The sequence below is a fragment of the Callorhinus ursinus genome, unplaced genomic scaffold, assembly GCF_003265705.2.
Source record: "Callorhinus ursinus isolate GAN/ISIS: 27379988/994484 unplaced genomic scaffold, GSC_fseal_2.0 scaffold1, whole genome shotgun sequence".
Classification (NCBI taxonomy): Eukaryota; Metazoa; Chordata; class Mammalia; order Carnivora; family Otariidae; genus Callorhinus; species Callorhinus ursinus.
In genome coordinates, this window is record NW_027397063.1 from 145104781 (window position 1) to 145116809 (window position 12029).

The following is a 12029-nucleotide window of genomic DNA, read 5'->3' on the forward strand; positions in this document are numbered from 1 at the left end:
CTGAGTGTTGCTGAGTGGTCGGGGGTGGGAGGGATGGGGTGGCTGGGGGATAGACATTGGGGAGGGTATGTGCTATGGTGAGCACTGTGAATTGTGCAAGACTGTTGAATCACAGATTATTTGCACTGCAAATAATGCAAGATATGTTAAGAAAAAAGAAAAAGAAGAAGATAGCAGGAGGGGAAGAATGAAGGGAAGTAAGTCGGAGGGGGAGACGAACCATGAGAGACGATGGACTCTGAAAAACAAACTGAGGGTTCTAGAGGGCAGGGGGATGGGGGGATGGGTTAGCCTGGTGATGGGTATTAAGGAGGGCACGTTCCGTGTGGAGCACTGGGTGTTATGCACAAACAATGAATCATGGAACACTATATCAAGAACTAATGATGTAATGTATGGTGATTAACATAACAATAAAAAATTTTTTTTAAAAATCTCTTCCAACAGTCATTCCCGGAAGTTTCTGGGCTGACTGATTCTCCAGAGCAAATTTAGCATATGGGAATTAAGGTGACTTTAAAACACATATCACAATACTAAAACAGAAATAAAAACAAAAATTCAGGACTCAGAAACATAAATCTAAATGAAAGATCAGCATGGGAGAGAGGGCAGTGCAGTCCATATTTGTAGCCCTTAATGTCCTAGCTGTGCTAGTTAAGCCAACAATTTGACTGAGCTCCCTGTGTGTCAAAGCAAAAGAGAAAGTATGAAGACAAATAACTAAATGAATACAATATAGCATCCTTCAAAATAAGTCAAGCTTTTCCTAAAACTCAGTATTGAAAGAAAGTTCTCACTTGGAGGTCCATATATGGACCACTGAGAGATAGTGTGCATAGTAACCCAATTGCAAATGCAGTGATGGATTTCATTAGGACCTCTCAGGACATGAAACCAAACCGCAGTCCTCTCAAAGCAGTCTGGAGTGGTAGGGAGAGAGAGAGAGGTAATGAAGGGGTAGAGGAGGGAATAATATAGAGGATCTACAGAGCATGTAGATTTGTCTTGCTTGATCCAAGAATTATAAAATTTTCAAGAACTCCCACACACCTGTTTCCATATAGTCCTTATTTCAACCAACCTTTAGGTAAGAATTGGAAATCAGACTTTTTGAAACCAGTATTACACTATATGTTAACTAACTAGAATTTAAATAAAAATTTGGGAAAAAAAGGAAAGCATACTTTTTCTTTTTCTTTCTTTTTTTTTTAATTCTCTGATCTAGAATGCAGGTCTACTCTGGGTATTACTACTACTACTACTACTAGTAGTAGTAGTAGTAGTACTATTATTATTCCAGATTGACAACCTTTTATGAAAAGGGTGGAGTGAGTTTGATACTCTCCAACCAATTCCCACATGAAGGTATTACTGCAAAGGCATTACTACAATAGAACAAACTCTGAAGAAGGTTCTTAAAAGTTCACAGTGCAACTGTATCGTCTTGAAGACCTTGGTCCCAGTCATACTCTGTCAAAGACGGAGACCAGTCATGCTCACCAGATCTTCATGGGCTTCTCTCCATTTCCCAATCTCCTTTGCAGTCAGGTTAGGCTATCTGGCTAAGTTCTAACCAAAGGAATGGGGGCAAAAAATGATATAAGCCACTAAAAAAATCCGAAGTAACCCTCCAACATACTTTCTTCCCTTGCTATGGCAACCTTAGAGGCCATATGTTCCATATGGCATGGTTACATCTAGCTGTGACATGAGCAAAAAATAAACTTTAATCTTCTTAAGCCACTGAGATTTCAGGTTTACCTAGTGTGGGAGTGAATATTGATTGCCTGGACAACGAATACACAGGCCAACAAACTGCCTCCACCACACTATTTGTCATTTTTTAAATTAAGTTTTATTAATTTGATTATAGATGTTATATATTTTGGCTTAACTATTCTTGCTAAAAATTTAGACTTAAAATTGCACGAGTTTTAACTACTGCACCATCTTTGAACATAATTCTGTCTCTTTTTCTTCACCTACCTAGGCTTTCTTAACAGAGACATAAAAATACAGTTAGAAAGAAAGATATAAATGGGGGGTGACAGATATAAATAGTGGGACAGCCAGATACAACACTTAGATGGGCTTGAGTAAGTTTCAGATGGGTGTGGCTTTCATATTTACTTTAACCAGTGATTGAATAAAGGCCACCCCTGTTAATTTATAAATGTTGGCTGTGAGTACTGAGAGGTAGACTGAGATTAGCAGTTAGTGGGAGAGAAGTGGTTTAACTCAAATAGTCCTATTCGAGAGCCTGCATCTGAATTACCACTCTGTCTACTGCCCTAATTGATTATCTTTCATTCACTCAGTCACCTTTTCCAAAACCAAATTTTGCTTCACTTATAAGATTAGTGATAAGTCATTGTTGTTTTGTTTCCTGACAACTTGTGTTTCATTTTTTATAGCTGCCTGTTTTCTTTAAGGACATTTATCTATTTATTGATTTGTAAGAGCTCTTTAAAAATTAAATTTAAAATACCTTAAATAAAAGATATTAACCTTGTACCTGTCATTTTGTTCACAAATATTTACCCAGTTTTCATTTTTCTTTTAACTTAAGGTGACTTTATTTCCTTTTAAATTTTCTTTTATGATTTCCACCATGGTTGTAAAGTTCTTGTTTACTCCAAACTAACATAAATAAGTGATTATATTTTCCATGTATGCTAATAGTTTCATTTTTTTTCACCTTGACATCCTTTGTCTGCTTAAGAGTTATGCATACAAAAGACTTTGCATCCTCCTTAAATTTGTTTCCCTGAGTGTTTTATTTTTCACAGTCAGTTTTCCCAATAATATTTACAAATTTCTATGCTTTATCCTGTTGATTTAAAGCACTTTACTATACGTTAGATCAGTTGTGGTATAATGGGGAGAGCAGACAATCTTAACTTGTAATGAGAATGGCTCTAATGTCTGCATTTTAAGCATGATGCACATGTTTCGGTCACATATGTTTTCATTACATACAAGAACTATTCTTGAAGTCCTATTTTACTATAACTTTACATCAGGAATAGTCATTCTTTTTTCTGTTACTAACATAATGGATTATCATAATATATATATTTTTATCAATGAGCCATCATTAAACTCCTGGAATAAAACTTACTTACTCATAGCACATAATTTCTTTAATATACTTGGTTTCATGCAGCCATCATACATTTAGAATTTTGCATTTCTATTTCTAAGAAAGATTTCTCTGCAGTTCTGTACAGTTATGCTAACAATAAGTAAAAGAAAGGAGAAACTTGCCTTTTTGTCCTTAAATATTTCAAGTGGCACAAGAATTTTGTGTTCTAAAATTGTTTGAAAGAACTCATTCCTCAAACCATATGGGTCTGACATTTTTCCAGTGGTTATTTTTAGATGTTTCTCATAATTTCTTTCAGGTTCTATTCAGTTTTTCCATATTTCTCCTATAAAAAGTTGTTTTTTATATTGTCCCGTAAAATTATTCTTTCATCCATGTATTTATCTGTATTGGCATGCATTGATAAAGAATTCTACTTTTTCTGCTATGTGTATATAAGCATATATAAATGACTATTTAATTACACTCCCTTGATCATTTCTAAAAAAGTGTATAGCTATTTCTTTTTATTTCCCTGATCACCTTTATGAGAGTTTTGTCTCTTTTATTGGCCTTGATTCAAAGAAAGAAAGAAAGAAAAAGAAAGAAAGAAGAAAGAAAGAAAGAAAGAAAGAAAGAAAGAAAGAAAGAAAGAAAGAAAAGAACAAAGTTTCTAGTGTTTATCATTTATATTATTTTTATACATATTAATTTCTATTCATATTTTCATTCGCTTCTTCCTTGGATAGGACACAATTCCAAATATAACCATAAATAAAGTCCCACAATCTTATTATTGATTTCTCTACATTCTGTTATTGATTCAATATTTAAAGTATTGCTTCCTGCTATTTCCTTGAGTTTTTAACTTCTCTTTTTTAATTTATATATTTTTATAATCCGTTACCTAAAATTTTATGATTATTATATTTTTATTTGTATTTTACCATTAGCAATTTAAACTATTCCCTTTTTTACATTTAATATTTTCATGTAATTTTACTTCTCCTGATATTAACCTGATTCCTTCTGTTTAAAATTACATATATCTTCATCCCCTCATTTTTAAGCTTTTGTTTTGTTTTAATTGAATTATAGTTGTCATGCAATTTCATATTAGTTTTAGGTATATGACATAGTGATTTGACAATTCTATACATCACACAATTATCACCATGAAAAGTGTAGTTACAATCTGTCACCATACAAAATTATTACAATATTATTGACTATATTTCCTATGCTGTACTTTCCATATCTGTGACTTAATTTATTTTAGAACTGGAAGTTTGTAGCTCTTAATCCCCTTCACCTATTTTGCCGATCTCCCCACAAGTTTGTTTTCTGTATTTATGAATTTGTTTCTGTTTTGTTTGCTTGTTTGTTTGTTTGCTTTTTAGAGTCCACATATAAGTGAAATCATATGGTATTTGTCTTTCTCTCACTTATTTCACTTAGCATAATATCCCCTGGATCCATCTATATTGTAGCAAATGGCAAGATTTCATTCTTTTTTTATATCTGAGCAATATTCCATTATATATATATGCCACATCTTTATCCATTCGTTTATTGATGGACACTTTGCTTGCTTCCATGTCTTGGCTATTGTAAATAATGCTGCAATAAACATAGAGGTGCATGTATCTCTTCAAATTAGTGTTTCCATTTTCTTTGAGTATAATTCCAGTAGTGGAATTACTGGATCATATGGTAGTTCTTTTTTTAATTTTTTGAGGAACCTCCATACTGTCTTCCATAGGGGTTGCACCAATTTACAAGTGCACACGGGTTCCCTTTTCTCCACATCCTCTCTAATACTTGTTGTTTCTTGTCTTTTTTACGTTAATCATTCTGACAGGTTTGTAAGCTTCATTCTTTCATTTTGTTGAGGGGTGCCTACTGGTAAACTCATGCAGTTGGATTTCATGTTATTCTAGTGTCTTTCACATTTACATAACAGATTTAATGTTCCTAACTATCTTTTTCCTTTCTTATCCTGCAAGACAATTTTAAAATGTGGGAAATGCCAATTAAATTCAGAATGGGAGTGAACACGCATGTATGTGTGCAGTTGTGCATTTGTGTGTGTGTGCAAGCATGTGACATGTGTGCATCTGAAGCTGAAGAGACCAAAAGTTGACCACAACAGACCAAGAAAAAAAAGTCCAGGAAAAAAAATGGAACTGGATCTCAAGAGTTGCAGTGCCACATAGCAGCCCCATAGCCAGAACCCATAAAATATGGTGCACTATTATATTTCCTCTGAAGGCAGAGACATCTAGGTAGCATGGGGATACGAGATCAAAAGATTCAAGAGGACAGGTGAAAGCTAATTTAAATAAAAGGATGAAATCAAGACTTAATTAATGACAGGGTAACACTTCCAGGAACTGCAGAATGTTGTTTTATATCCTTATCCATATCAGTCTCTATAGTAATATTTGAGCAAACAATTACAGCTTGCCTGAGTCTTTGAATAATCAAATTTATAGCAGTGCTGTGACATTTCTATCAACTCCTTTCAGGATCTCAGAATACTTCCTTCATGTTTAAAGGCTCATGCTGGCTACCTCTCTGGACTTCCTAAGCCCCACATAACCCTCCCTTCCAAATGACCCCTCTCACCTATTCCAAGTGAGCTACCTAATTCATCAGAGGTGGGGACCAAAGAGGGTCCTGGCCCATTGCCTGCTCCTGGTGACGGGGGTGGATCAATCTTCTGTTTTTAGCAAGAGTAGCAAAGATCATGCCCTGCCAAAGAGAAGAGGCAAAATCTGAGCTCTCTGAAATGTGTTACTGAAACATGCTGTTTGGGAATTCACTATTCCATGGAGGAATTCTCTTCCCTTCCTGAGAGAAGGAGGCCAGTTATCCATAACAGTAAAGAGACTAACAGCTAGAACACACTTGCTCTCCACTCATTTATTCAAAAATAGATACAAAAGAACTATATGATTTTTTTCTCCAGCGAAGTATAAAAATATGTCTCATTTAAAGGACGACATTTTAATATGGCCCTGGGATATTCACACAGGTTTTTGAAAGTGAGTTTAATTCACTGCCCTCATTAGGAAGCATTTGCATTTCTTGGGCATCCTCTCCTCTGCCTTTAATGGTCTGCAAGTTGGGCTCACCTGTTCAATCAGCCTAGAGTCATGGGTATCAGGAAGAAAAAATGCTTAAATACATTTCAGATGGAAATGGGCATCTAGGGAGAGAGCATCACAAGTAAAGAGCCATCCTCACACACCTGTGGCCTCCTGAGGGTAATTGCTCCCATGCAGTCCACTGTGACCTTGTCGACAGGTGACCTGACAGTCTACAAGAGGACAGACATTGGCACTGGTCCATCTCACCTGCTTCATGCTCTTGGCAGCTGGAGGGTGTTATCATCCTACTATGGCCTAGTTCCTAAAGGTCCCCTAAATACTCTATCAAGAACTATTTTACATACCAGTCTCTTTTGTCTTAATTGTTTTATTATGTACACAATGTAGTCAATATGAAAACTAAGAAATATGATAAACAAAGACTGAATGAGGCACAGGTATTCCATGCAGGTCTCATCAAAGCACAATAAAACCAACCCATTAAAGAGGTTTAGATGCATTGCTTTCTCCCTCAGCAGATTTTTATGGCTCCCTGACACCCATATTCACAAAATAGAAAGGAATGGGAAGTCACATGTGTGTTCCCTAATGCTGCCTGGCTAACAGGCCCTGGAGGAAGAAGGAGTTGTGTTTTTTCCAGGACAGTAGCTGAAGACACTCTCCTTTGTCCTTTTCCCAGTGAGGGTGTGAGCAGCAACGCCATATATCAAAAGTGCAGACAATGACATTGCCAAATGTTTCACACAAAACTTGATTTGCTCCCTGTGTTTGTGTTCTCATCCCTCTTCTGAAGTTACACAGAGCCCACTCAGAGCTAGACAAAGCCCTCCTTGCTTCCTTGAGCCTCAGGCCCTGGACAATCCTGACATGTAGTTTTCTCTCAGCTTTGAGACATGGGGGTCAGTTTGAGGGGCACCTGGGCTCATTCGGTTAAGAGTCTGACTCAGTTCATGATCTAAGGGTCCTAGGATGAAGCCCTGTGTCGGTCTCCCCACTCAGCAGGGAGTCTGCTTCTCCCTCTGTTCCTCCCCCTGCTCATGGGTACTCTCTCTCAAATAAATAAATACATCTTAAACAACAACAACAACAACAACAACAACAACAACAGACATCGCATGATAAAGCTGGGCCTACACAGGAAATGCACATGGCCATTTCCCTCATCCATTCTGCTACCCGTGGCTATTTAGAGTGTCAGGCCAATGAGGCCATTGGCACCCCCATTCCCACCTCTGAGGAGTGTCAAGAGAGATTGCTGGTACAGGTCTCTAGGACTTATAAGATATTTCATAGGGTATTTAGCATAAAAACTCCAGGGGAACATTTGCACATCAGTTAGAGGACTCAAATATTTCAAGCTCAATGTCCGTACAACAGGGATGCTACCAAAGCACTGACCTACAATGAATCCATCAATCTCTCCACAGAGCCTATTTCTCCATCTTGCCTTAAGGGACCAAGATAGAACAACATAGGTAGGTCAGGTAAAAGTGAACTAGAATTCAAGTAACTAAAATAGGTAATGAAAAGTTTTACCTCCTCTCTAGTCTTGGACGATGGGACATTTCCTTCACACAGAGACAAAGATAGTGAGAATTTATGATTCCCCATCTTCAAAGTCCATCACTCAAAATTACCTCTGAAAGGGAACCTCCATGAATGAAATCTTGAGTCACGACAGTCAATAATAGTCCTTGTTTCAGGCATGAATGAGATCACTATATAAATTTTGCTACTTATAAAAAAAAAGCAGAGCAAAAACTTGGTAGACTCTTCTTTATTGTTACTATGATCAGTAGCAGTATCAGCAATGAGTGAGCTTTGAAAGTAACATTAATGTAGGAAAATATAAATAGCCAGAGTCATTTTCAACCAAGGAACAATCAAGCAGCAATCTCCTGACATTGTACAACCCCAGGACTCCCAGATTTGCCAAAGAGAAAACTGATTGCTTGCCTTTGGGAGACATTCTTTCCATTTGAGAAGGAGCCATAGGATAATCATTACACAGCTCTTCGGAGCCTCGAACAGGCTCTCTCTATAGCTTAGTTGTGTCTTGTATACACAGCTCCTCTGTGAAGGTTAACAAGAAGGTATAAAATGGTACTACGCACAGCCCTATGCACCTTAGTATTCAGGAAATCAAAGTGCTCAATGGTAGAAGAGGCACAGAAAGAAAATGAGAGGCATTTGCAACGGTGTGGATTCAAACTCTGACATTGACACTCTGCTCTTACCAGCAATTTTTTTAGATCAAATTTGAATCAAAGAAAATAGTGCACTTAAAGTTCATTTAATGATACTGAGTGATCAGTATTTCTAGAATGACCCAACAAAATGCTCTGTCCTCTGTGCAAACTGCAGTGTTGCTTGCCATTTCCCCAGGCTGTCTTAGAAAAAGAAGTCAGAAACTACAGATTGAGTTTCCTTGGAAGGGAAGTTGCATCATGATCCTTAATCACACACACACACACGCACACATGCACACATGTGCACACACAACTATTAGAGAAACCTATAAAGAGAATTTTAGATGTATAGTGAAAAGGGAAAATATGCCACTTAGAAATGTGTTTGCCACTATTTCAACAATCAGGATGGGGTACCAAGGTCCAGATAAAAAGAGGTCTTGTACTAAGGGATACAGACTTAAAGCCCTTAGAAATCCAGAACACAAACTGGAAAGAAATTAATAAAGTTGGTTAAAAACCCATTCACCAGGATGGCTAAAATGAAAAAGAAAAAAAAAAAGAAAGAACTATCACCAAATGAAGGTAATGTTGTGGGAAAACTGGAATTCTCATAGCATATGCAGCTGGTGGGTGTGTAAATTGGTACTACAACCACTTTGGAAAACTGCTTCACAATATCTGTAAAGCTACACACATGTCTATTCTATGACCCAGCAATCCCAGTCTTAGGAAAGTATACAAAAGAAATATATAAACATGTTCACTAAAAGACATGTGCTAGAATATTTTTAACAGCATCATTCACAACAGCCCCAAACTGGAAACACTCCAAAGTCCACCAAACAGAGGTTAATAAATTGTGATATAGTCATAAATGGAGTACCATGCTGTACCCATACAAAATAAACAACCACATAACAGCAACAAGGATGGAACTCACTTATGTACTGTTGAGTAAAAGATGAAACAAAAATTATATACCATGTGATTCCATTTATACAAAGTTCACAATCAAATATAGCTAATCTATGCTGCTGGAAGTTAAAATCGTGGCTAATTTTGGAGAGGGCCAGGAGTAGGCAGAGTCACAAGACAGGCTTTTGGAGAGGTTGAATTTCTTAAACCGAGTATTACATGGATGTGCTCAGTTGGTGAAAATTCATGACATTAGACACTTAAAACTTGAGAACTGTTTTGTATATATGCAACACTTCAATAAGATGCTGATTTTTAAAATTTATTATTAGAGATGGTAATGGATACAGAACAAACAGAAGAAGAAAAAAATTTCCAGATGTAAAGAAAGAATTGAATTTGCAGGTGAAAAGGACAATGACTTTCCCTCCCCTCAAAACAAATAAATAAATAACAATGAAACCATAATCATATCCAGAATCATTGAAATTCAAAGTTACAGAACCCTGCTGGGGAGTTCAGCTTCTCCTAACGGGGGCCTCTGTAATTCAGAACAACCCTTCCATGGAAGGCAACTAGTGGAAAAGCTGAACGTAATGCTTTTCAAAAATATTCTGGAAGGCACTGAAAAGCAGACTTTTTCAGCAAGCGGTAAGAATTACTATCACAAGATTTGAGGAAAGTAAAAAATACATGGAAGTGAGCCCTCCATGAGAAGCCACTTTTCTTCTAAGAATTTTGTGAATCCAGAGAAGGCAGTGGATAGTCAACATTCTATTTCTTGATCTGGGTAAGGGACACATAAGCGCTCCTTTTGTGTGTTGTGGATTTTTCTATATGTGAGTTGTAGTTCAAAACACAATAGCTAAAAGGGAAATATCAAACCAGCATTGCAGAAGGAAAACAAACAAACAAACAGACCAAAAAAAAACAAAAAACAAGAGTTGATCTCAGATTTATCCAAAGTAATACTATCAAAGCCAGAAAACAGTAGACAAGTAGTTCAAATGTTCTGAGAGAAAAGTACTCCACAAGTATATCTTCAAGTAGAAAGTATAAAAGCAATAAACAGACATTCTCTAGTATGCAGTGACTTAGAAAAGACCGCACTTGTGAGCCTCTTTTACAAAAATTATTGTAAAGAAATCTATCAATATACACAAAAGGAAAGAAGAGTAAAACAAGGACTGGTAGTTGGCACTGAATTCATTTAAATATAAAATTTAGTCTAAGCGACTTGAGAATTAAAAGATCACTGGCTCCTTTAATTTCACTGTGAATTTATCTCTACTAAATTAAAGAAGGATTATGTTTAATACTGTCAGTAAAAATAGCATGTGTTTTATGAACCTAATCTTTACCTCTCCTCTCTCTCAATATCTCTGTATCTAAATCTCCTTCTATCTATCTATCCATATATATCAATAAAAGGATATCTGGAATTATGTTTACCAAGTTTTAAAAACAATTGTTCCTAGGTAATGGGGTTTCGGGTCATTATTTTTTCCTTTTGACATGCCCCATTTTACTTCATTTTTATTTTACAAAATGAACATTTATGTTTATGACAAGATAATAGTCATTATTCTTTCAAAAAATAAAGTGGGAACAATATAAACAAAAATAAAGTCTACACACACAAGTCAGGTACAAAAGTATGTTTCCCCTAGCAACATTGAAGGAGATATTTAAACATAGTCAGCATTCGATGAACACATAATTTAGCAATCAACAAAATAACTGACAGTCAGCATGTAAATTATTCATATTTTAATTTTTCAACTGTTTACTCTTTTAAATTTTTATTTCTCCCTTTATAGCAAACACATTTATTCAGGAGTCTAAAGTAAGAAAAGAAGAAAATTTTGTATCAAGCTGGTTTTAAATTACACATTGAAAATTTAGGTTCAGCAGAAGAAAGAAGCTTCAGATAGAAAAAAGTCAAACCTATCTTAAATACTTGCAGTACTATTTGCTTTATTAAATTCAACTCCTATAAAACCACCCTACAGTTATTTCTGCCCCCATATTTCCACTCCTAGCACATACAGTCTTCTGAAGCAGGCCAAAGCTTCTGGCTCTTTTGTTCTTTCCTGTGTTGCGGCATGACATCCAGTCAGGGGTGGCTATGACTCCACCTCCGAAAAATCAGACAGTCTCTAATCCACACATTCCCATTGTCTCCAAAGTCAAATCTGTATACTCTTGCATCCAGACTGGGGGCCTTACCTGGACTCTCACCATATTCATTCTCTAGTTCACTTACGGAACCTACCATGAGCAGGCACTGAGCTGGCCACATGAATGAGTCTCCTGCCATCAGCTGGGCTACACGCCCACAAGGAGAAGGACAAGCAACAGATGTCTATGACACAGTGTGATAGAAGGGAGGAAAGCAACCGCCCTCACAGTGGGTATTGTCCCGGCTGGGGAAGCCAGATTGGTGGGGCTCCCCCAAGAGGTGACAGGTGAAATAAACCTGAAACATGACTGCCAAGTGCAGAAAAGGGTACTCCAGGAAGAGAGAGTTTGACATGTCTGGGGAAATGTCTAACTGTCCATTTACCCTGACGTGTTCATGAAGAAAAATGGAGAGAGGAGGCAGGGGTTGTGGTGGTGGCCCATAGACCAGAGCAAGGCCTGGGCCAGTCTGTGGAGGCCTGATGGGACTCCACCTGGATAGCATGGCCAGATAACATTTCCAAAAATGTAACTCTGATT

At 36.9% G+C, this 12029-nt stretch overlaps 1 long non-coding RNA gene across 1 annotated transcript in view; it reads right to left on the minus strand.

Moving 5' to 3' along the window:
• The window catches only part of LOC141371558 (uncharacterized), a 42713-nt gene extending 31083 nt beyond the window's left edge, over window positions 1-11630 (minus strand). The window contains exons 1-3 of the long non-coding RNA XR_012376610.1: window positions 11584-11630; window positions 5717-5842; window positions 1504-1572 (exon numbers count right to left, since the gene is read on the minus strand). This is a non-coding gene — a long non-coding RNA (uncharacterized lncRNA). The remainder of the gene's footprint in view (window positions 1-1503; window positions 1573-5716; window positions 5843-11583) is intronic.
• Between the last annotated feature and the right edge of the window lie 399 nt (window positions 11631-12029).